Source organism: Rattus norvegicus, chromosome 6, assembly GCF_036323735.1.
Source record: "Rattus norvegicus strain BN/NHsdMcwi chromosome 6, GRCr8, whole genome shotgun sequence".
Taxonomy (NCBI): Eukaryota; Metazoa; Chordata; class Mammalia; order Rodentia; family Muridae; genus Rattus; species Rattus norvegicus.
The window spans coordinates 95,556,889-95,579,548 of NC_086024.1; the positions used below are offsets into that span (position 1 = coordinate 95,556,889).

Sequence of the window (22,660 nt, forward strand, 5' to 3'; positions counted from 1 at the left end):
TTTTAAGGAAGCCGGTGCTGTGAAATATGCATGTAATCCCAGTACATGGGAGATGGAGGCAGGAAAAAACAGGATTCAAGGCCAGCTTCAACTTCTCGGCAAGCTTGAGGCTAGCCTGGGCTACTGGGGACCCAGTCTCATTGTACAAACGTAAAGCTGGCTTTAAGAACTCTGTGGTAGTGGCTCCCTCCTTTCCCCTCCTACGCCATGAGCCTAACCGCTCTTAGCGTTTGAATCACAGGCAGCAAACAAGGCAAACATTAAGCTTAATGCAATTAGGAAAGATTCATTCCTCCTCCTTTTGCAGTCAGGGGATGTGCACTGTTTTTTATTTGAACAATCACAGGATTGAAAACCAAACAAGTAGGGTCCTTGGTCTCACATCTGTCAAGTGGTGTCAAGTGGCTCCCAAAATGCCTCGGAGGCACAGACAGCACCTTATTCAATCATCTTCTCACTAACTAGCAAGTCATCCACCCCATCTTCCAAGTCCGGCCCTACAGCGACACACATGAGCTGGTGAACAGAAGGGTGGAGGTCACAGAGTCAGGAGCCCGAGAAAACCCCAAGAGTTTAAGAAGAAGCCCTGCAGACACGATTCTCGGGGGTGTGTGGGTAGCATCTAGGACCGAACTGCGTCCCACTGAAACTCCATTTTAGGAGAGCGTGAGGGATGGAGATTCTGGCCGCTCACTCAACACCTCCTGGACATTCCGTCCTCACTGTCCTCTGCTGCCCGTAGTTTCTGAGGCACTAGAATATATAGAGGAAAAGTTAACGTGACGGGGGATCCTCATTACTTTCAAAGTACTTTAGATTGTCCCCCCAGTGTTTATTACCATTGAGCTCATTATTAGAATATTCCTGGGCACGCTCCTGTCCCTTAGCTGGGGAACCACTAGGTTTATCTTCTTTTTATTTTAATTATTTTATTTAATGATAAGATTCTATGACCCAGCCCAATGATGTTGTTTTAACTAACAGCTCAAGGCAGGAGCTGAGGGCTCAGCCACAGTATTTACTCAGCCCCGTTTCCTGGAATCTGAGAGCTGATAGGATGTTGTCCTTCCTTCTTGTCCATCTCGGTGTGCCTAGGGTCTTGTTCTTGTAAATAAGGTCCTATGTGACTCCCAGTCCCACCAGGGTTATAATTTTCCACATTCAGTGAGTGGAAGGCACTCAGGTTCTCTTACACAAGGCAGGCACTTGCTCCAGGGCACCATAGATGACAATATTGATTACAAGTGGAGCTCACTTAGAGATGATTAATGTACTTTGTAACTAGAAAGAAAACAAGTAGAAATATATATTTTGTCTTTCTTTTAACGGTGAGAATGGAACAGGTGTTACCAGCCACTGAATTGGTAATACTCTTCATTCAAACTGTCTGGTGACACATTGCCCAAGTCTTACTACTGAGCCACATCTGTTTTGTTCACGTTCCTTATCAGCTCTGGGAATGTGAGCCCACAGGACATGAGCAGGAGGAGTATTGGCGTGGGCGGGTGAAGGTGATTTGCAAACTCCTGAATCAGATGATGCCTTGCTGTTGCCTCTCCTTGAGGTCTGTTTTGGGGTTTGCTAAAGATAGAGAGGTGTTGTCAGGATGAGGTCAGATGGCTTCGGGAATGTTGAGGATTTATTTCTGAAGGCAGGGGTGATGTCTTCTGGCCTCCTGTGGGTGGGTGAGGAATGAACAGCCAGCCTAGGTATAAAGCCAACCAATGAAGGAGGGTTCATGGGGATCTCGGCGGCTAGACTGACCCTCCCCCTGACCTTGCAGGGTGGTTCTGAGTAAGTGGGGCCTCAAGTCTCAAGTGGCTGTCAGTGGGGACTCCCGATAGGAGCTGGAGAGGAGCGAGTTTGCCAAGAGTTCAGCAGCGAGCTTTGCCTCTGTAAAAAGAGATAGCCTGAAAGCGCGAGGGAGCCTTCTGGGTTTGAGTCACGACCTTTCCTGTCACATCTCTGCTCCTGGCAGGTTGCTGGAGAGATGTGTGTGACAGGCTCACCTTTCAGCGCTGCAGTCTTACTGCTGAGGTTGAAGGAGTGAGGAGGAAAGAGAGGAGAGAGCTTCACCCTGCTTCCTTAACCCACCCTTGCCGGGTCAGGACCAGGTCACAGAGGTCAGCAGCCTTGTGGGAACATCCTGATGATAAGGTGAAAGGTCTCTTTCCTAATCCTGCAAGAATGTGAAGTCACCTGAGCCACTGTCTGATCATGCTGTGGTCTTCTAGTCACCTGGCAGAATCTAGGCATTTACACAAGAGCACCCTTGAATTTTAATTAGGTAAAAAATCATTTCTATTTCCCTTTTTTAGAATGATAAATGACTTGGGAGGAAGAGGCACAACCGGGTCTTTTCAGGATTTAAGGTGTAGAAGTAAAACTGTGATGGATGGGGTTTGAATTCGGTTAGCTCTGACTAAGATAAATTGTCACTAAAACACAAGGTTGTGCATTTTCATACTCGAGGCTGTCTCGCTTTTAAAACCAGCCATTCCCCAGAGGCCCTTTGCCGGCAACGGGAAAGGAATGGATAATGATGATCAGATTAGGAGAAAGTCATTACAATCATGGAGGCTGGTGATTTGCTGGGCTGCAACGTTTGTTTAAGGTGCTTGACTCATCATTTCCTGCGGCGGCCGCAGAATGATGGGATGTTGGCGGCTCATCATCTGCAGCCATGACTAGAGAGACTTGGATGCGGCCCTTGTCACAGCAGACACCATGGTGCCCTTCAAATCGGAAGTGACTCCCTGCTCACATTTATATGTATGTGTGTGTGATGTATATGTATGTATGTGTGTGTAACTATGTGTATATATGTGTATATATGTGCGTGTATATATATGTATATATGTATACATGTGTATGTAACTATGTGTATATATGTGTATGTGTGTATACGTGTATATATGTGCATGTATATATGTGTATACATGTGTATGTAACTATGTGTATGTATGTGTATGTGTGCATATATATATATATATAATGTATTTGGAATTTACTTTTATAATACACAGAAAAAAGCAGTGGGCAGACTCTGGGCAAAATTTCCCAAAGATTATATATCTGTAATTAATCTAAGGGCTGCCTCTGAAACAGTGCATAAAGAACTGCCAATTCTGGTTCTCTCTGAGGATGGCTGTAGTAGGCTACTAACACTTTTTAAGCTATTCGCTAGAATGTTACCTACTAATATTAAATATAAACTCAACCCCCCCCTACCTTAGCCTCCCAAATGCTGGGATCGTAGGAAAGCTCTGCTACACTTGGCCTAATTCTTTTTTTGCAGAGGACACACCATGCTGGCTAAGGTTTGCTTCTTTAGTTAATGTGCACAATTAACTCATTATATCCATTTCCCAAACTCAGCTGGTGTTGAAGGTGAACCTCCATTAATTAACAGGATTAATAGGAAGCAAAATTCATCAGGAAAACTCTCTTACCAGAGCTCATCCGAAACTCCGTGGTTGTACCTGCCTAGAGAAAGACAATGATATCAATTTAAGCTTGGATTTGAAGATAAACCGCCAGGCATTTATCTTACAAATGTAGCTTGTGTTTGCAGTAGAACACACCGTATGCTGATAAGTAGCCCGGAGTCTATGTAGCCAAGGGTTTGTTGTAATCTTTCAAGCCATATCCTTAGTCATCTGTACGGTCTCTCTTTTATCTTCATTTTCTTCCACTTTCAGCTGCATCCTGCGTGTAGGCATGTGTAATGTCACCAGCTAAGTCCCCAAGAGCCAGGCAGATAACATACATGTGTGAAGTCAGCTGGATAGAAGGCAAATTGGAGGTTGAAAAGGATTCAGCTGAACTGGAGGGTCCATACTTAGCCTAAGATAACTTGAAGTTGCAGTGATGCGTGACCACACAGAATCTAACGTAGGCAGGAGCCAGCTCATGGCTACAGATAAATTTCACGGGAGGTAAACGGGGTTGCTATTTTCTTCCGTATTTCCTGAGAGAGTCAGTGCATATGTTTGTATGCAAGTATGGACGTATGAATGTCAGACACATGCGTGCTCTTTCTTCTGTTAAGGAAATGAGAGTATGCCCGTGCAGCTTTATCTTGGTGACTCGGCCACATCATTTGGCTGACAGTTCTATGTCTGCATGAGCACTTGCGACTTCTCTCCTATCTTTTGGTCCTGTTCCAAGGAGGGCAGAGTTCTCTGTAAACCTGTATTTCCTTTTAATGAAAAAGGCCTCTCTCCACTCTGGCCTTGTGTGGCTCTCCGCCCCCTTCCCTTCCCTTTCAATCTCATTGGCGTCCTTCTGCCTCCTTTCCTCTGTCTCACTGGTACTGCTCTCACCTATCAGTAATAATTAGCTTCCAATTCCCCTGGCATTTTTTTAAGCCATTGTATGACTCATAAGAGACGTTAAACAGGACAGAGCCTAAGCTTGACCCTTGGGTCATCCTATTAGACTCAACTGTCTTCCCTGAGTTGAATACCATGCCATCCATCACTGTATTTCCTAAATGCCAACAGCTTTGAGCTGGAAAGAGCCACTCAGTACCTACCATCTGCTCCCAAGTCCGTCCTAATGCTACAACAAAATTTAATGAAGATTCTCCTTCAATGAATAAGATTATTAGGCAAGATTCTACTGACAGAGTGCACACCCGAAGCTTTTGTATTTCCCAGCAAGGGCGTCCTAACACCACGTGCTGGAGAGAACGGTTCTTGGGTTTGACCTTATGGAGTATGATCTTGGTAAGCATCAAACTGCTGATTTGGTTTCCTCCTCTAAAGAACCAGGCTAGTGAGCTCTGCACATTACAAAGTGTTTATATCTGAGGCAAGCACATTCTGTTCAACACCAGGTTGTTTGACCATTGGCTGAGAAAAGGGGCTACCACAAAAATGCACAGTCCTATTCAGAGCCACACTTTATCCCAAACTGCTCTGTGTTCCTTCACCTCTAACGATCCTCATTTGACTTTAACCTGGCTTCTCGGGGGACTCTAGATGTTTGCCCTAGAGATGATGGCCTTCTCGCTTCATGCTGGGCCACACTTGCATCTGCCCTGCTGTTTTGTGTCATCTCCTCTGACTTTGTTCTCTCTCTAGGGTACTTTTTTTTTTTTTTTTTAAATCTTCCTCAGTCAGTGCCTCTCCTGCCAGGAGCTCAAGTTTCTCTCTAACAGTGTCTCCCAAGTGTAGCTATTTTTGCAAGGCTACCTCGCTTCCTCTCCGCCTTCCTCCCTCCTAGTTAGCCTCTTGGCTGTTCCCATCCCCCAACACTACTCTGATGACTCCACGGCCTGAGACACACACGTGCTAATAACCAAACCCACCGCTGTTTACTCAGCTCTTCCTTCCTGGATTCTCATTCACCACTATTATAAATAAAGCACAACCCCGTTTTCTTTTTCACTTTTCTCTTAAAGACAGATCTCATTCTTCGAATAACATTTGTATTAATTCTTCGAGAATTTTCTCTTTTAGAGCAGAGTTGGACTTTACTAATAGATTTTAATGTAGATTTCGGCCCAAGGCTAACAAAAAGGTGCTTAGGAAAGGGGTGTTGCACACCCATGTGTGCATGTGGGCTTCTCAAGAAAGGTTCTTAGATGCCCTCACCATACCATGCGCGTGATTTTAGTGGCTTCTGAAGTTACATCTCAAGGGGTGGCTGGGTGGGGGTAGGGGTGGTGGGGAGATGGCGTAGAAGTTTTTAGAGCACGTCTTGCTCTTGCAGAGGATCAGAGCTTGATTCCAGCACCTACAGGACTGCTCACAACCATCATAACCCTAGCTCCACAGGATCTGCCACTTGAAACACACATACACATTAAATTAATTAACAATTAATTAAACAACTGGAAAGGGTTTCTAAGGGTCTTAAGTAAGGACATAAGAGTGGCTCCTCAGGTACCTTGAGCAGAGTTGCAGCTGATAAGGTAAAGCAGGCTACAGAGGGGTAGCAGGAGGAAGCCGAGACATGTTTTTATTGTAAACAGTTTAATGCCTTGCTTGTGACATTCCCAGAAAATTATAGTTCACATTTGGGAAAGAGTAAAAACACATTTGAGGGTCTTAAGCATAGTCTGTTGGTATTTTAACATTCTTATTGAAAATACTTCAATATAAAAAGGAATACCATCTCTATGTAGCCAGTCTTAACAGCAACTGTAATTAATTGTGCTAGAATTCTTTTAGTTTCTCTTGTTTTTGAGGCAGTGGCTTATATAGCCTAGGCTAGCCCAAACTTGTTATGTAGCTAAGTATGACCTTTTACTTTTCATCCTCCTGCCTCTACCTCTGAGCACTGGGATTATAGGCAGGGATCAAACCTGGGGCCTTCTGTGTGCCTCGAGGCAGGTACCTTACCAACTGAGCTACGTCCCAAGCTTTCTGTTGGGATTCTTGCCTCTGATCAGTGAGAGACTTCAACCATATTCTGGAGTAAGGGGTTTCTTTCCATCCCCTCCATCCCTAAGCTTTCCCTTTTCTCTCTCCCACCTTAGTCTTAATTTTATTTTGTACTTCCAAAGACTGGTGGACAGTAGGAGTTTCACTATCTAAGTTGATTTGGGATGTTTACATATCTTAGTATGTATATATGTGTACATGTATGTATGTACTTTCTTGGTTCTTTTTCATTCATTCATTCATTCATTCATTCATTCATTCATTCATTCATTCACTTAACATCCTGATTGTAGCCCCCTCTCCCACCTTTTCTTGCTTCTTTTTTTTTTAACTTTTATTTTTCTTGGGTATTTTATGTATTTACATTTCAAATGTTATCCCCTTTCTCCCCTCTCCCGAACCCCCACCCCCTCCCCCTGCTTCTATGAGGATGCTCCCATTCCCACCCACCCACCTCAACACTCCGGCATTACTCTACATTGGCGCAGCAAGCCTTCACAGGACCAAGGGTTTTTCCTCCCATTGATGCTGGACAATGCCATCCTTTGACACATATGTAGCTGGAGCCATGGTCCCTCCATGTGTACTCATTGGTTGGTGGTTTGGTCCCTGGGAGCTCTGGTGGGGTCTGGTTGGTTGGTATTATTGTTCTTCCGACGGGTTTGCAAACCACTTCAGCTCCTTCAGTCTTTCCTCTAACTCCTCCACTGGGGTCCCCTTTTCTTGCTTCTTAGATGTTAATGTTCTTCAAGTTCTGTCCGCAAACCTCGGTGTCCTCATGGAGTCATACATCTATGGATTGTCGCCATATTCTGGGATCCTGTTCTCCATGTCTTCCCTGGGTTTCCTAACCCCACACGCGTCTCCCAGGAAGCTCAGCACTAAGCCCTTCAGCGTCAACGTTCCTATGCCAAACTTGCTTCTCTCAGCTAATTTATGCATCTGATCTTCTTATTTCTCTTCAAATTTTCCTATAAATTGACAGTTACTCCCCAAGATGAAAACGAATCTGGCGTACAGATGGTCAGGCTGGTGAGGAGCTCAGCGGGAAGCGAAGCAGGAAAAACAGCCGAGCATCAGTCAGAGGGAAACAAACATCGGTGGACCACAAGAGAAAGCCAGCTTCTCGAGGGAGCAGGGAGAGCACATCGGGTCACGGTGTCGGGGGACCAGGACTAGTGGGCAAGCTGCAGTGTATGTTTCTCTTCTCAGTTCCTGACCAGCCGGATCACTGACTTAAGACTTTTTTTTTTTAACACTGGTTAACGGGATTATCAGATCTTGCTTTGAAATCTGCATATCCCTCATTTCTTTTCCCTTACTATGACATATTTGAGACACACGGAGAGTTATCGACGAGACAACAGACCCTTTATTACATGCTTCTATCACAGTTAGCCATTTGTGGACTATTTCACCCTAAAATGACTTTAGACCTGAAAAGTTGTACAAATAATATACATCTGTTTTGGCTTTTCTGCCAGCTTTACCAAATATTAGCATCTTACATAACCAGAGTACTGTTGTCAAAGTCAGGAAATTAACTTCAAATTCCTTTCTGGACTCAGCCTCCCCAGCGCTGGGATTGAACCTGTGTTACCACCACATCCAGCAATACTCCTGACTAACATAGAAACCTCATACAAATGCCACCAACTGTCCCCCTCTTTTTTTTTCTTCCTGGTCCTGTTTCCCATGTTGCCTCTGGGACAGTTCCTTAATCTTCATTGACTTTTATCACAGGATATTTGTGGGAAAAGCCTTGGGGCTTAACTTCATGAACGGTGTCTCAGTTTGGATTTGCCTGGCGCTTTTCTTTGTTTAAATTCAGGTCTTGCATTTTTAGTAACCCTACAGAAGTGCTTTGTGCTTCTGTCCATGTACCCATCTCAGGAAATACTCAGTGTGGATCTAGCACCTTACGGGGCAGAGTGTGATCCATTCTGGATCACTTTGATTCCTCAGCTAAAGAGATGACTCCCAGGCTTTCCTACCAGGAAGTTACTAACCCACTGTTTGTAGTTAGTAGTTGTTAAGAAGTTCTCGTGTAGAAGCATCTCTGAGGATGCAGATATCCTATTTATAAGCTGTATACGTGTGTCTCTGCTGTTAGCATCATTGCTGGGTCGTGCCTTCCGCAGTAGTAATTGCCCCATCAATCAGAAATTCAAGGTCATTTTAGGACACATAGTCAGTCTGGGATACAGGACACAGGAAACCCTGCCCAAAAAACAAAAACCAATGAACAAACAAACAAAAACAAAAGGAGTAGCTTTGGTGTTTGCTAAGGAGTGTTTTTTTATTTTTAAATTTTTCATTATGCCTCCTACTTCCTTATATCAATAGAGACTTGTGACGTTTGCTTCGTAAGCTATAATGTGTTGCTGTCATCTTTCATCTGTTTACATTGTCCCAGTTGTGGCCTTTGGTCGCTCCTTGTGTGCTCCCTGTCTTTGTTTTAGTACTTGAGTCCTTCCCACTGGGTCAGCCCCAGGGAATCTTGGACCATTCCTACTGTATCTCTGAACCTTTTTAGTTACCTACCACAGTACCACAGAATCCTCTTGTGCCATGTGAGTGAATCTTTTTATTCATTTAATTCTGTTTTTGAGATGGGGCCTCTGTCTATAGCCCAAGCAGACCACAAACTCATGATCCTCCTGCCTCAACCACCCAAGTTCTGGGATGATAGGTGGACACCATAACACCTGGCTCTGTGAACCCTTTAGTAATTCAGACTTGTTAGTTTCTCCCATCAGATGTTCCCACTCTCCTAATATGGGATACATTAACTCTATATACATTTCCATCCATGACTTCCTACATTAACTACATGTTTATAAACAAGTGAGTTTTGGTCGATGTTTTTCTTTATTTTACAATACTAAGTAAGTGATGTAATATTATAAATACATGTAATTAGATATTTGCAGACTCACATTGGGAAAACTGAAAAGTGTATTCATTTTGAGTGCTACAGAATGTGCTGTTGTGGGATTAGACAAACTTATTTATTCTTTCATGACTCAAAGCATTTTGACCATGCCCAGTTTTTACTGTTATAAACACAGTCTTGTAAGCTATCTGACAGAGCTGTTATGTTAGGGTTTCACCGGGTTATATATCTAGAAGTGTAGTTACTTAGTAACAGTATTTCTGTATTCAGAGAGGTTGTGTTTGTCCTCCTGTCAATGATACATGAATTTTTTGCCTAAGTGGCAGGAAAGAAATAAATGATACTTGTTGTTCTTTTATTTACATGCTTTTGACTCTCAGTGAGGCCCAGTGCCCTGCAGTCCTTGGCACATGTCTCCCCAGTACGCTGCTCACTCACACTCTGGCCGTCTCCTAAGGCTTAGCAGTCACTTTTATAAATTCCAGCTGTTGGAGTGTCATTTAGGGTCTCTGATGGGAGTGTTGCCTCTCAGTGAGCAGTTTGGCAGTTTGGTTTCTAACTTTCCTTGAAGTGTCTTTCCAGCCTTGTTTCAAGCTAGCTCTCTGAGTGGGTGCTGATTGGCCACACCAGTGAAGGAGGGTTTGCCTTGCAACACTGAAGCCGACTGATTTAAACCAAAGGTGTTCACTGGGATTTTCAAGCAGCTAGATGTATTTTAAATGAAGTTAGACTTAGGCATCAGAGATCCAGTCAGAAATATAAGGGAGCGAGAGTGAGAGCGAGAGCGAGAGCGAGAGCGAGAGAGAGAGAGAGAGAGAGAGAGAACCCAAGAAAGACATCAGAAAAAGGGACTTTGATCTTTTCACAAGTGAGGTGTAACCTTCATCTGTTTCTTTGAAATAGAATCTGAGAGTCTGAGGCTAGGAGGAGGTGCTTTGATATCTGTAATATCCAATTTAAAATTCACTGGTTTCTAGATATAAAGACCTGGAAGGAGCCACAGGGACCATCTGGCTCAACCCTCTCATTTTACAGGAAATAGAAGCTCAGAGAGATGAAATAACACATTCACCGTTGAGACTTAGTTTCAGTTTCTCAAGACTCCCAGACATAAAGGGATGGGCTTCACTGTTCATTCTTAAGAAACGTGACTCCTGCTGACCCAGTGCAGAGGCATATCATCTTCTAGGATTTCCTCTCTTCTCTGAGACGTCCCTCCTTCCTACCGCCAACACTTCTGCAAGTTTATATAAATATTGGTTAAATGCTTTGGACACAGCAACTAATATTCCTTTGAACCTGGTGGGCATTATAAATCAGTCTGCAGGAAAGATGGGGGACTTTTGTTTCTGTCCTCGCCATGCTTCCTGTCTCTGTCTCTGTCTCTGTCTCTGTCTCTGTCTCTCTCTGTCTCCCTCCATGTCTCTCTCTCCCCCTCCCCCACTTCCCTCCCTCCCTCCTTCCCTCCCTCCCTCTCTCCCTCTCTAGGAGAAAACACAGTACTATTTTTTCTTAGACTTTGGAAAGAAACTTTAGCAGCAAATAGACCCCTCCAAGTGTTTGGGTGAGAGCCCTTAGAGCAAGTCCAAACAACCTTCTCATTCTTTCCTTACTGAATTTTTTCATGTACATGATCTATATTTAAGTGACTCAAAAGTTTATTTTGATAAGATCAGTTTTACTTACCAAATAAAGTGCCAAATAAGGGGTTATATTCCTAGTTAGAGTCCTCTCAGGCCCTACCTTGTCTGTGAGTCTAGGATAAGATACATCAAACATGCTTTGAGAAAAGGCAGAACAAGCAACTGAATACAGCACAATCCTTTGGGTCCTCTCCTAACAACCAGCTACGTCCACTCACTGCCCAGAGTTGTTAAATCACCCTGCTTTCCCTTAGGCTTCTTTACGTAGCAATTGTCTGATTTCTCCCAGCCCTGACTTTACAAAGCAGCCTTCTGCAATCCACAGCTTAGCACACCGAAGGCAGATGGTTAACTTGCCGGAGGACAGTGTTGGCCATGTTTACTCTGCCGCTGATGATAATGATGGTGGAGACAGCGATAAAAATAAAAACAAAAGAATTATGCTTATTACATGCTGTGCAATGCTCTGAGTATTTCATGCATAAGGATAACTCACTCAATCGTCCCGTGTCTAGGAAGAAAATGACTATCATTACCTCCATTTAACACGTGGAGGCAGATCGAGGTCAAACCACCCATCCAGACTCCCAACTGTTTACCACAGAGGCCAGGCAGAACACAGAAGAGACGTCAAAATGGGCCATTTGGGCGATTATTTACAAAACGTGTGTCTCGAGGAGGCATTGGTAGACCTAGGGCCGAGGCAGTGCTTACACACCAGCTCTTATGGGTGAGAAAGGAGCAGTCAGAATTCAAGAATTCTTTGTGAGGTCAATTGAACCTTGCCTCTTGCATGGAGTCATCTTTGGCCAGGGATTCTGTCAGTACAAGGTAGTCTTTCAGGGAAAGAAGAGAGAGATAGGCACCCTCACACTTGTCTGCCCTTCCTCTGCACATTAACAGTCATCATCCTCATCACTATCACCATCATCATCACCACCACCCCCATCGTCATCATCGTTATGTATGCACGTGAGTGATGTGTGCATGTGAGTGCCGGCACCTGAGCTGGGTCTCTCTGGAGTTTGAGTTATAGACGCCCTGGGAACTCGGTCCTTTGGTTGAGCAGTATGAGCTCCTCACCATTCACTGAGCATCTCTCCAGCCCTTTCCTTTTACACTTTGGACAGAACTCTTCAGTGTTTGAATATGGTAGAACCTTTAAGTGTTCCAATGTGTGTTGATGACATGGATGCAGTCTAGCACCAGGGTAGAGAGCAGTGTCCTGGCGCATACCAGATCCTATGTAGTAGAGCTGGGATTTGAACTCAGGCAGTCACTCCAAAGCTCTTATTCCTAAGCACTGTGCTTTATATATTAGCATGACTAGCTCGGGGCTAGAATGTGCTAGATAACTCATGTAAGAGCTGTGACTTGCATGTGCTGCCCGTGTAGGTCCTGATGCAGGAGAACCAGAAGAAGCATGCTGATTTTGACATTTATTTATATGTATTTCCTCCTTTGCTCTAGAAAATACTAGAAACTGTTGAACTCATGCCCCTCCCTATCACTGACCATGTATGTGTCTTTGTATTTTAGGTAGAACAACATTTTACTGATTCCCCACCCCTCACCCCAACTGTTCGTCTTTTTTCATTGCTGTATGCTTCACTGCTTATTCCAAAGTGAGTTGGGTTATAGCTATTAGCAATCGAAAGTTACTAAAGATTGGATCATCTCCTTTTAGATTGCTGTTGGGGAGGAGCTTGCATAAATTCGGCTGAAGCCATAATTGTATTTTACGAGCAATAACCAATTCCTTGAAGAATCAACCACCACCACTACTGGTACAAAATGTTTTTTGATGTTACTCTCACTTTCCACTTAGCTTCTCTTTGACACAATGGAAAAGACCCAGGGGCACTATGTGATTGTGTGAGAGGCAGAATGGTGGCAGGAGGTGTTTTCAGCTTTTTATTGAAAGCAACTGAGGAATGGAGGGAGTCCCTCCCTGGGAAATCAGCCTAAAGGCAGGTTTCTTATCAGAGGCTTCATCACAGATGTGGCCCAAGGGGAGCGTGTAGACTGAGGGAGGACAATTAAGAGGACAGACAGCAGTGCTAGCTTGCTGCCTTCACTTTTTCTTCTAGCCTTTTGCACTTGCAAAATTGCCAGTGGGGATAAGAATTTTCCGTCAAAGGGGACCATTTATTCTGAAGTTCTAAAGACTGAGCGTGTGGTAGAGAGGCAAGCATACCATCTTCGCTTCTTCAAGTTGTGCATCCTTATAACACTTCCCAGAAGCTCCAGAGGGATAAAATCCCTTGAGATTGGAAAGGCAGATTGAAAGGGCAGAAAATTTTCTTTCAGTGAAATGATTCACAGTATGGGGAAAGAATGGGGCTGGTGTTGATCCTTCCTGTCAGTTACAATCAGGAAGCACAGCAGTGGTGAGTCCATGGTCACTTCTGAGCTGCGAGCTACTACAAAGAACTGTTGGAGAGCACAGGGAAACGTGTCCTTAGAGACAGGGACCACGAAACTCTTGTAAACATTGCTGGGGATCTTGAATAGCGTTCAAGCAGAACATTGTAAGGAATGGTGCCGCTGCTGACACTTGATGTGTCCATCATAGCCGTGGCTCCACGGGGCCGTTTGTTCAGAGGGGTTTCAGGCAAGAGGTTATGTTTTTATATTATTGTTTTGCCTTCTTCCATTATGAAGGGGAAGCTGCCAGCTGCCTTGGGAGTGACTTTGGGCAAAGTCGGGCAAAGGCAGGGAGTGACTTTGAAGCCTGTTTTTCTTGTCTTTTAGAAGAAGTCTTTCATGGGTGTCCTTCCTTGTGTGTGAGCGAATAATCATGATCTGGGAGAGATGCTGGGACTGGTCCTCATACAACCTTTTTGGGTTCATTCCATTGCAAGTGACTATGTGAACAGAAGAAAAAGTCGCCGGGAGGGGGAAACCTAGGACTTCAGTCTTTAGTGGAGAAGGAGGGGAAAACCTAGGACTTCAGTCTTGTGGAGAAGGAGGGGAAACCATGCCTTGAACAGCTATGAGCTGTGGTCGACAGGAATGGGCATCTTGATTCCCCACCCTAACTTTTGAGATAGTTTCTCAGGTTCAGGCATCATTCTTTTCTCATGGATCTGCTCAGCCAAATTTCCACATCTTTACCCACATCTTTACACAGCTTAGAAAGGCCGCTCACCTCACTGGCCCAGCAGGGCTGGATTCTTCCTGGTGGGAGTGTAGCTATGTAAGAGGATGAAAAAAAAAAAAAAAAAAAAAAAACAAAACCTCAACCAAACAAAAAGCCCCTCCTTGCATTCCAAGTGTACTAGCTGGTTTGGCAAGAACCTCTCCACCAACCTTAAGTACAGAAGTACAGGGAGACAGGGAGTGGACAGCTTGGCCCTGAGGGGCAACTCCCAGCTCAGCCCCTGTGGTTCTTATGGGAACTGGAAGTATCCTTCAGCTTTGTGCAATGATTCACGAAGGCCAAGTTCCTCCCAGAGGCTGCTGGGTGAGGTGGATCAAGGACTAAACAGATGGGAGGACTAAACTCTACTGTACTAGTTCTACACCACAGCGGGGGGGGGGGGGGGGGACTGCAGCCAATGCTAACTCGTCACACTGTTTCTGTTTGGAAATGAACAGACAGTTTGGATGCTCTCAGTGTAAGAAACAACGAATGCTAATTTCTGATTTGATTCTTCGCATGCTGTGTACATGTGCCACATAGTACCCCCAATATGGACGGGTACAATGCTACTTAAGGAAAAAGAAAAGATCCCTCGACCTGATCTATGTCCTCTGATGACATTCTGCTGTATTGGAGCTGTGTTCAGAGCCCTGAAGGGTCTGAGAGATTTCAAGACACAGAGCAAAGGGGCAAGAGCTTGGGTAGGCAGCACTCTGTGACCACAGATCTGTTTTATCTCCAAGGAATCACTAGGTCCTCTGTGGGCACACCAGAATCTGCTGGATCAGAGCATGCTGGCCCTGTCCTCAAGGTGTTTGGAACCTTTAGCTCATATCTTACAACTGTTTTGAAGAGTAGTCTTGGCTTGCATTAAGGTCCAGGTTCTTACTGGCCACCGGCTGTTAAGCTTTACTCCATTGGGTCTTCAATAATATTGTTGGAGGTTAGACACCCTTGCGTCTGAGAGACTTGAACCAGAGACCAGCTAGGATTAGACAAATAACACATGAGCAAATTATGTGGCACACTCTGGTCACCAGTCACACAGCTGTCGATGGCTGAAGATGTCATCCTCAGAGAAGAACTGTCTCTCTTCTAAGCGGAAGCCAACCCCTTCAGTGTTCCTTAGTCCCTTGGCTTCCCAGTGTAGAGTCTTTCTTTGCCTTACTAATTGGTTCTGAAAACTCACCATGTATTCATCCATCGTTTCTTTTCTTCCTTTGTAACTTCTACAAGCACTATCGTATCCAACTATGTTGATATGGAAAACAGTGCAGACAGCAGGGCCTTGGCTCAGGAACTTGCTCCCTGTGAAGGAGAGACAGAGGCCACACACACAACTACATACTGGTCATTGTATATGATGGGTTCAGTGAGTGGATGCAAAATACACGATTGGAGCCAATAAGCAAGGGCTTGCCAGGGGGAGGGATGCGCGAGCTGGACCTTGAAGGATGAGTAGGGATTAATTAAGTAAAGGAATAGGCAGAAGCATCTAAGTCAGGAAGAAGGGCAAGTGTGAGGGCCTAGGGCAGCAGATCTGAAAAGACTTGATGGCTATTAGTCTTGATTCTTCTCTAATGAATGGCTAGACTTTAGTACCATTGGGATGTATTTAATTTACATCTGAAGCTATGGTCAGGAGACTGTAGGCAATGGGTCAGAGAACAAAAGGTTATAGGTCAACAGGAAGAGATGCAAGGCCCTGTTTAAAAAACGTTTGTGTTTATTCTTTGAGAATTTTATCCAGTGTATTTTGAGCATATTCCTAACCCTCTTCCTAACTCTGAGATGAAAGGTTCTTAACTTTGTAAAGGAGAGGGAGGAAGTGGGCAGAGGCAAGAGCTGAGGCAGGGTCTGGGGTTGGCCCGGTTGGGGGAGTGAGAAACAAAGGGCTCACAGAAGCCAGGCTTTGGCTGGAGATCCTGGAGTCTCCAGGGAGACAGATGGCATGGCGAGAGCTGGACCTGATGGCTTCACAGCGCCTTTGTCCGTTTCTCAGTAGAGGTGTTCAGTAGTCATATCTTCATTGGAAGGGCACTGCTAGATGAAAAACCTAATGCTTTATTCTAAAGTTCATTATTTTAGGTAGAACTATAAGTGGAATATGTTTGCTGACCTCATTTGCAGCTCGCTCACCATCGGTGTTTACAGTTTAAAAATACAAACGAGGGGTTGGGGATTTAGCTCAGTGGTAGAGCGCTTGCCTAGGAAGCGCAAGGCCCTGGGTTCTGTCCCCAGCTCTGAAAAAAAAAAAAGAACCAAAAAAAAAAAAAATACAAAGGACCTTTGCAAGTTGGTGTTATATTTTGAAACTTTGTTATCAGTTCTAATTGGTGTGTGTGTGTGTGTGTGTGTGTGTGTGTGTGTGTGTCTGTGTGTGTCTGTGTGTGTCGGTGTTAGCTTTTTGGAGATAGTCTTTTCTGTGTATTCCAGGCTGGTCTCAAACTTCTAATCCTCCAGCCTTAGCCTCTAAAGTGATGGGCTCACAGACACACCACCATGCCTGGATTTATTTTTCCCAGTTGCCTCTCAAGGTAAAAGGAATCTTCTTGACAACAAGATCGATCATTTTATTCTTTTGTAACCTCAGAGCCATGAAAAATACGCATCACTTAATAGATGCACAGTGAAGAGTACATAAAAGCTGTGTTTGATAGATTCAGTGTCCAATAATGGTGTGGAGCAGATAACAGGAGAGTGGGTGAAGTGGGAGAGAGTGGGTGAAGTGGGAGAGAGTGGGTGAAGTGAGCCCCCGACACAGTTTGAATCCTGACTCATTTGATGTGCAGCATGTGAAGGCACAGAACATTCTTGTCCTCTTCTTTCTTATTCTCAAACTACTGAGTCCCTGATTCAACTGGTTTCCTCCTTATTTAGTTTTTATTTATTTGTTATATATATGTATTATATAATATATAAATTATATATATAATTTATAGACAAGGCCTCTCTCTGGCTCTGGCTGTTCTGGTACCTGACATGTAAATCAGACTGGCTGTGAACTCAGAGAGATATCCCTGCCTTAGTCTCCTGAGTGCTGATATTAAAGGTGGATGCCATCGTGTTTGATTAATTAATTACTTACATGGGATCTGCCATCTTTGTGATGGAGAGTCAGTTACCTTACCCACTTCCATCTCAGTTATCTATAAAATGAGTCTTCAAAGGCAACCACACAGGCCCATAGCATGTAAGTAAAAGGTATAATGTGTTGTCTATGTGCGTAGGGTTGCATACTATGTTAAAATGTTAAAATACTTAGCTGTTGGAGAAATGATGAAAAAAAAAAGCATTGCTTCAACTTGCCAATTTTTGGTCCCCCCCCCCCAATTTAGCAATATTACTAAGATCTGTGTAAAATCTACCGCAAATCCTTACACTTATTAGTAAACACAAAATAGATTTGACGATATGGTTCTGCTTGCTGGCCGCTTGTTCACCTCTCCCTTCCGCTTCACTCGGGGTCTTTAGAATCCTCTTGCTGCCATCCTGTGCCTGAGAGGTGAGTCCACTGAATGCCTTGTCATATGTTCCCAAGCTACTTCTCAGTTCAGTGGTTTTTACATCTGTGGTCACACATGTTGAACAGCTAATCCCAAGATGTTTCACCGGGGACGCTGATTTTAGGTCTCTAGGGGATATGGAAAACAGAATAACATTTTTTCTCTCTTTTCAGTGGCTTTTCCTCCTTCTCTAGAAACTGTTTTGGTACCTTCCCAGGGCTATCAAGTGTCAGCCTTTAGAGACAAACACGATTTGTTTAATAAATAGGACCTCTCAGAGCTTCAGGTGGCCTTCACAGGCTGTGTGCGCTGGCCAAGTATTTAATGACTGAGTGGCCAGTAAACCCTGCTGAGTCTTATATATTGTCAGAGGGTCAGAGGAAAACCAAGGTCACCAGAGTAAAGTGCTTAACTGTCATTTGGATCTTGTCTAATCAATAAGCAAAGCAAACAGTTTACACACATGCAATCAAAGAATGACTGGAAGACATCTCTCAAGCACTTAGCGTTGAGCATCGTGCCAGCCTCTGTTGACAAAGTTACACAAAATATGACTCTTACCTTTAAAAGACCACAGTATTTCGGGAGACATGGAACCTACGTGTAGCGAGATAGTAACGCCAGGGACAGCTTCAGCATTTGTAGAACTCTGTATTGTCTGGTGAAGGCAGGAGTTTATTTCCAAAACCGAGGAAAGGAAATGTTTGGCTTTTTTTTTTTTTTCGGAGCTGGGGACCGAACCCAGGGCCTTCTGCTTGCTAGGCAAGTGCTCTACCACTGAGCTAAATCCCCAACCCCCTTTTTAAAAAAATTTTTATTAGATATATTTCTTTACTTACTTTTCAAATTTTATTCCCTTTCCCGGTTTCCTGTCCATAAGCCCCCATCCCCTCCCTTCCCCCTCCCCCATATGGGTATTCCTCTCATACATCCCCCTTACTGCCCCCCCATATTCCCCTGCACTGGGGTCCAACCTTGGCAGGACCAAGGGCTTCCCCTTCCACTGGTGCCCCAACAAGGCTATTCTCTGCTACATATGCAGTTGGAGCCCTGGGTCATGTTTGGCTTCTTGAGAGCACACAAGGGGCCCTGGGCCAAACTGCGATGTATGGGTGTGGGTGAAAACCTCAGAGGTAGGAGGAGAGGTTTGGTATTCTGGACAGTAAAGGGATGTTTCCTTGTTGCCAAGGGTGCAGTCTGGGTGTTATAGGGGAGGAGACTGACAGAATGTGGGGTTGGGAGTAGAGCACTCCTCAGATGCCTTTGAATTCCAATCCATACGGTACTATTTTTGTTTGCATTTAGTTTCCAGCTTTAGAGGTTGCAGCTCAAACCTCAACAAGCCAGGTTCAACCACCTGCCCTCAGTAAGCCAATTACAGGACCAACATTAGTAGTGAAAATCAGAAAGGACATTTATTCAATGCAGCCATGTTGGAAAGAAGGAAAAGAGATCCAGAGACTCGACCCAAGCCTGTGTTCTGGGTCCGAATGGAGAACAGGGTTTAGATAGAAATCAAGAGATATGCTCGACCAAACAGCCACCAAGGTATGTTTGCCTGCCAATCAAGTTCCTCTCCCGATGCCCAGAGCTGCTGCCCTCTCCCTTCCCAGAAGGAGATTCCAGGGGAAATACTTATTTCTTAGGGTCCATTCTTCCAGCACTCAGGCAGCCAATGGGGATGGAGTGGGGTACGGTGGGGTGGGATGGTGTGGGGGAGCACAAGTGTCTCTTTATAATATACTCATTCCTGCCAGATGGGATGGTTACAGTTTAATGTTTTGTTTTTGAGGTAGGGTCTCCTCTAGCCCAGGCTGATTTAATTCTTGCTGTATAGCTAAGGATGACTATCTTTCTGTCTTGTTTCATGCACACGAGTATTTAAGTACATGCTTGTGTGGTGGTTTGAATGAGAATGGCATTTGATCTCTAGTTGGTGGAACTGTTGTGGGAAGGATTAAGGGGTGTGGTCTTATTGGAGGAAGTATGCCACTGAAGGTGGGCTTTGAGGTTTCAAAAGCCCATGCCAGGTTCAATGTCTCTGCCTCCAACTTGCAGATATGTGAGCTCCAGCTGCTGTTCCAGCACCATGCCTGCCTTCCTGCTGCCATGCTCCGTGCCACGATGGTCATGGACTAACCTCTGAAACTGTAGGCAAACCCCTGATTAGATGCTTCCTTTTATAAGTTGCCTTAGTTATAGTGAATCATCCCAGCCATAGAAAAGTAAGTAGGACAGCCCATGTGTGTACAGGTCAGAGATTGGAGTCAAGTGTCTTTCGTTAGTGCTCTCTGCTTATTTCCCTGTTACAGGATCATTTGTTGAAGCCAAAGCTCTCCATTTTAGTTAGACTGTCTAGCCAGCCAGTTCCCGGAAGCCATCTGTTTCCAGCCCTTGCTCCTCCCAGTGTGGGAATTATAGGTGTAGGCAGCCATATCCAATTTTTGAAAAACACACATACTGGAGATTTGAACTCAAGTCCTCATAGTTGCATTAACAAGCACTGTTACCTACTGAGCCATCCTCCAGACCCAAGGGATGACCTTGATTTCCTGATCTCCTGGTTTCCCCATCCCAGTATTGGGGATCTCTGATGAAGATGATGGAACTTACAAAGATAATTCTTAGCCAGAATATAAAAAGATTAACTGATTTAAAACTATTTATTTAATATGTATGTGCATGTGGGTATGTGTGGGTGTTTGCCTCACACACGCCACAGCGGGTGAGCATGTGGAGATGTAAAGAACCACTTTCTAATGCTCTTCTTCTACCTTGGGAACTCTTGGGATCCGGCTCAGATGCTCAGGCTTGGTAACAAGTGCTTTTACACCAAGGCGTGTTACTGGCCCTGTTAGTGTTTTGAAGGGAAAAACTAGAGTATCTGTGAGACTAGATAAGGGCAAACGTTTAAAATAGGTTTAACTACAGTTTTAGTTAAATATATTTAACATATTATATATATTTATATATTCAATATATACATGCAGAACACACACACACACACACACACACACACACACACACACACACACACACACATGCTCCTTGACTATAAAGCTCTAAGGGACTCAGGGACAGTACGGTATGTGCTTCTCTGTACTTACAGAGCAGAGTCAGTCAGGTACAGGGCCTAGTGAGCTATTAAGGGCTAGCCTTCTTCCTGGAAATACTGAAAGTCACTGGAGAGAAAAGAATAAACAACAGGATTGTCAGAAAGAAGATGAAGGGAGAGGAAAAGGAAGAAACAGGAGGGAGGTCACTGAAAATCCTTCCCTTCAGTGGGAGCGTGAGAACAAAGCAGACCGTCATCTCGGATGTTTGGCTGAGCTTTTGCTTTCGGCACTGGGCATTGAAGCCAGAGCTTTTCAGATGTCAGGCAAGCATGTGGCTACTGAGCTACAGCATGGGGCTTTCTCTTTTGACCTATGATCATGTTAATATATTTGCTCGGAAGATAATTAACTTCGAATTTTGTCTTTTTCTGGACTAGCAGTGAATGGCACAACCCAGATGCAGCAGGCCACAGCTTCTCCCTAGCAAAGTGCTCAAAGGAACTGTGTCAGTAAACTGTGATGGTGGGTAGACAAGACATAGTCTTGCATTTTGACTTACCATATTTAAAAAATATTAAAAAAATAATTTATTCTCTTTCCTTCTCCCTCTCTTTACTCCCCTCTCTTCCTCCAACCCACCCACCACTGTGTGTGTGTGTGTGTCTGTGTGTGTGTGTTTGTGTGTGAGTGTGTGTGTGAGAGAGAGTGTTGTGTGTGTGTGAGAGTGTGTGAGTATGTTGTGTCTGTGTGTGAGTGTGTGTGTGAGCATGATGTGTTTGTCTTAGTTAAAGGTATTAAAGGTAAAAATTTAAGGGAATAGGAGCAGCGCTGAAGATAATGGCAGGCTCAGCGTGGGTAGCTCCGGCTCGGCCCGGTGTCCGGGGTATGAGGGTCCTGTAAACCCCAGGCTGCAAACAATGAGTCTCTGACTCGGCGGAGAGCATGGGTACGGGCGCTGGCTCCATCCAAGAAGCTGGTGGGCCCTTCGGAAAAGGAGAGAAGGCTGAAGAGGATCGGTACTTCCGAGAGAAGGCTAGAGAACAGCTAGCTGCCCTGAAGAAACACCGTGAAGAGGAGATTGACCACCATTCGAAGGAGATAGAACGTCTGCAGAAACAAACTGAATGGCAAATTGAAGAAGATTAAGAACCTAAAGAGCAGTGATCACTAAACGCACACAGTCCCTCACCGAAGGCCCGTATCATTCCCCACTTCTGTAGAAACATTGTTTTGAATGATTAATATTTGGCCTGTGATACTAACAGATAATAAATTATCCCCAGGAAAAAAAATTCATGGGAATAAAGAAAAACAGGAAGCGATTCTTGGTATGATTACTTTTTGAATTTTTTTGTTTAAGAAAATTCAACAGCTTTTTTCTTGTTCCGACTAGGAGCTGGGATGCTTGGAGTGAAGGATGCATTTGCCAAACCCATGAAAGAACAGGGTGTTATCAGGGCATTCCGAGGGTTTGGAAATTGGTAGAGCTTTACAAAACTTAGAGATTAGCTGCCTACACAAGTGTGGTTTTTGCTGGAAGAGTTTTGTTTCTTATTTGCAGTTGTATTAATTTTCGACGATACAGTTGTATTTCTTGCAGAAATGCCTCTCCCATTTATTAATTTCCATTGGAAACCATCCTTAAAGCCAGTGGCTTAAGAGACAACTCTTCTTTTATTATTTGTCAGAGTTCTGGGAATTGTCTTCATGTGGCCTGAAGATTCTTACTCAGGGCTTGTTACATGGTTGTCTTCAGAGGGTGGTTAGGATGGGAGACATCTTGAGAGCTTCTCACCCGAGGTGCTTGACGGACTGTGGCAGGGACAGACAGCTGGAACAGCGTGTGACCTCTTCATGCAGTCAGCTGACCTGACAGCAACGCTGTTGGATTTTAAGGGCAAGCATTATGGGGACAGGAAGTAGAACTTCTGTTTCCTAAAACTTGGGCCTGGAACCTGATACTTTTATTGGCCAAGCAGTATTGTGGGCTGAGCTGTTTGCCCTCAAATGTCATCTGACCCC

The 22,660-nt window shown here is 44.4% G+C and overlaps 1 long non-coding RNA gene across 1 annotated transcript; it reads left to right on the top strand.

The window, feature by feature from the left end:
* The first annotated feature begins 969 nt into the window (after positions 1–969).
* RGD1559545 (similar to ATPase inhibitory factor 1) lies at positions 970–21,960 on the top strand. The gene is made up of 3 exons (XR_086274.6): positions 970–2,287; positions 21,076–21,160; positions 21,327–21,960. It is a non-coding gene; the product is annotated as a similar to ATPase inhibitory factor 1 (long non-coding RNA).
* Positions 21,961–22,660: the final 700 nt, after the last annotated feature.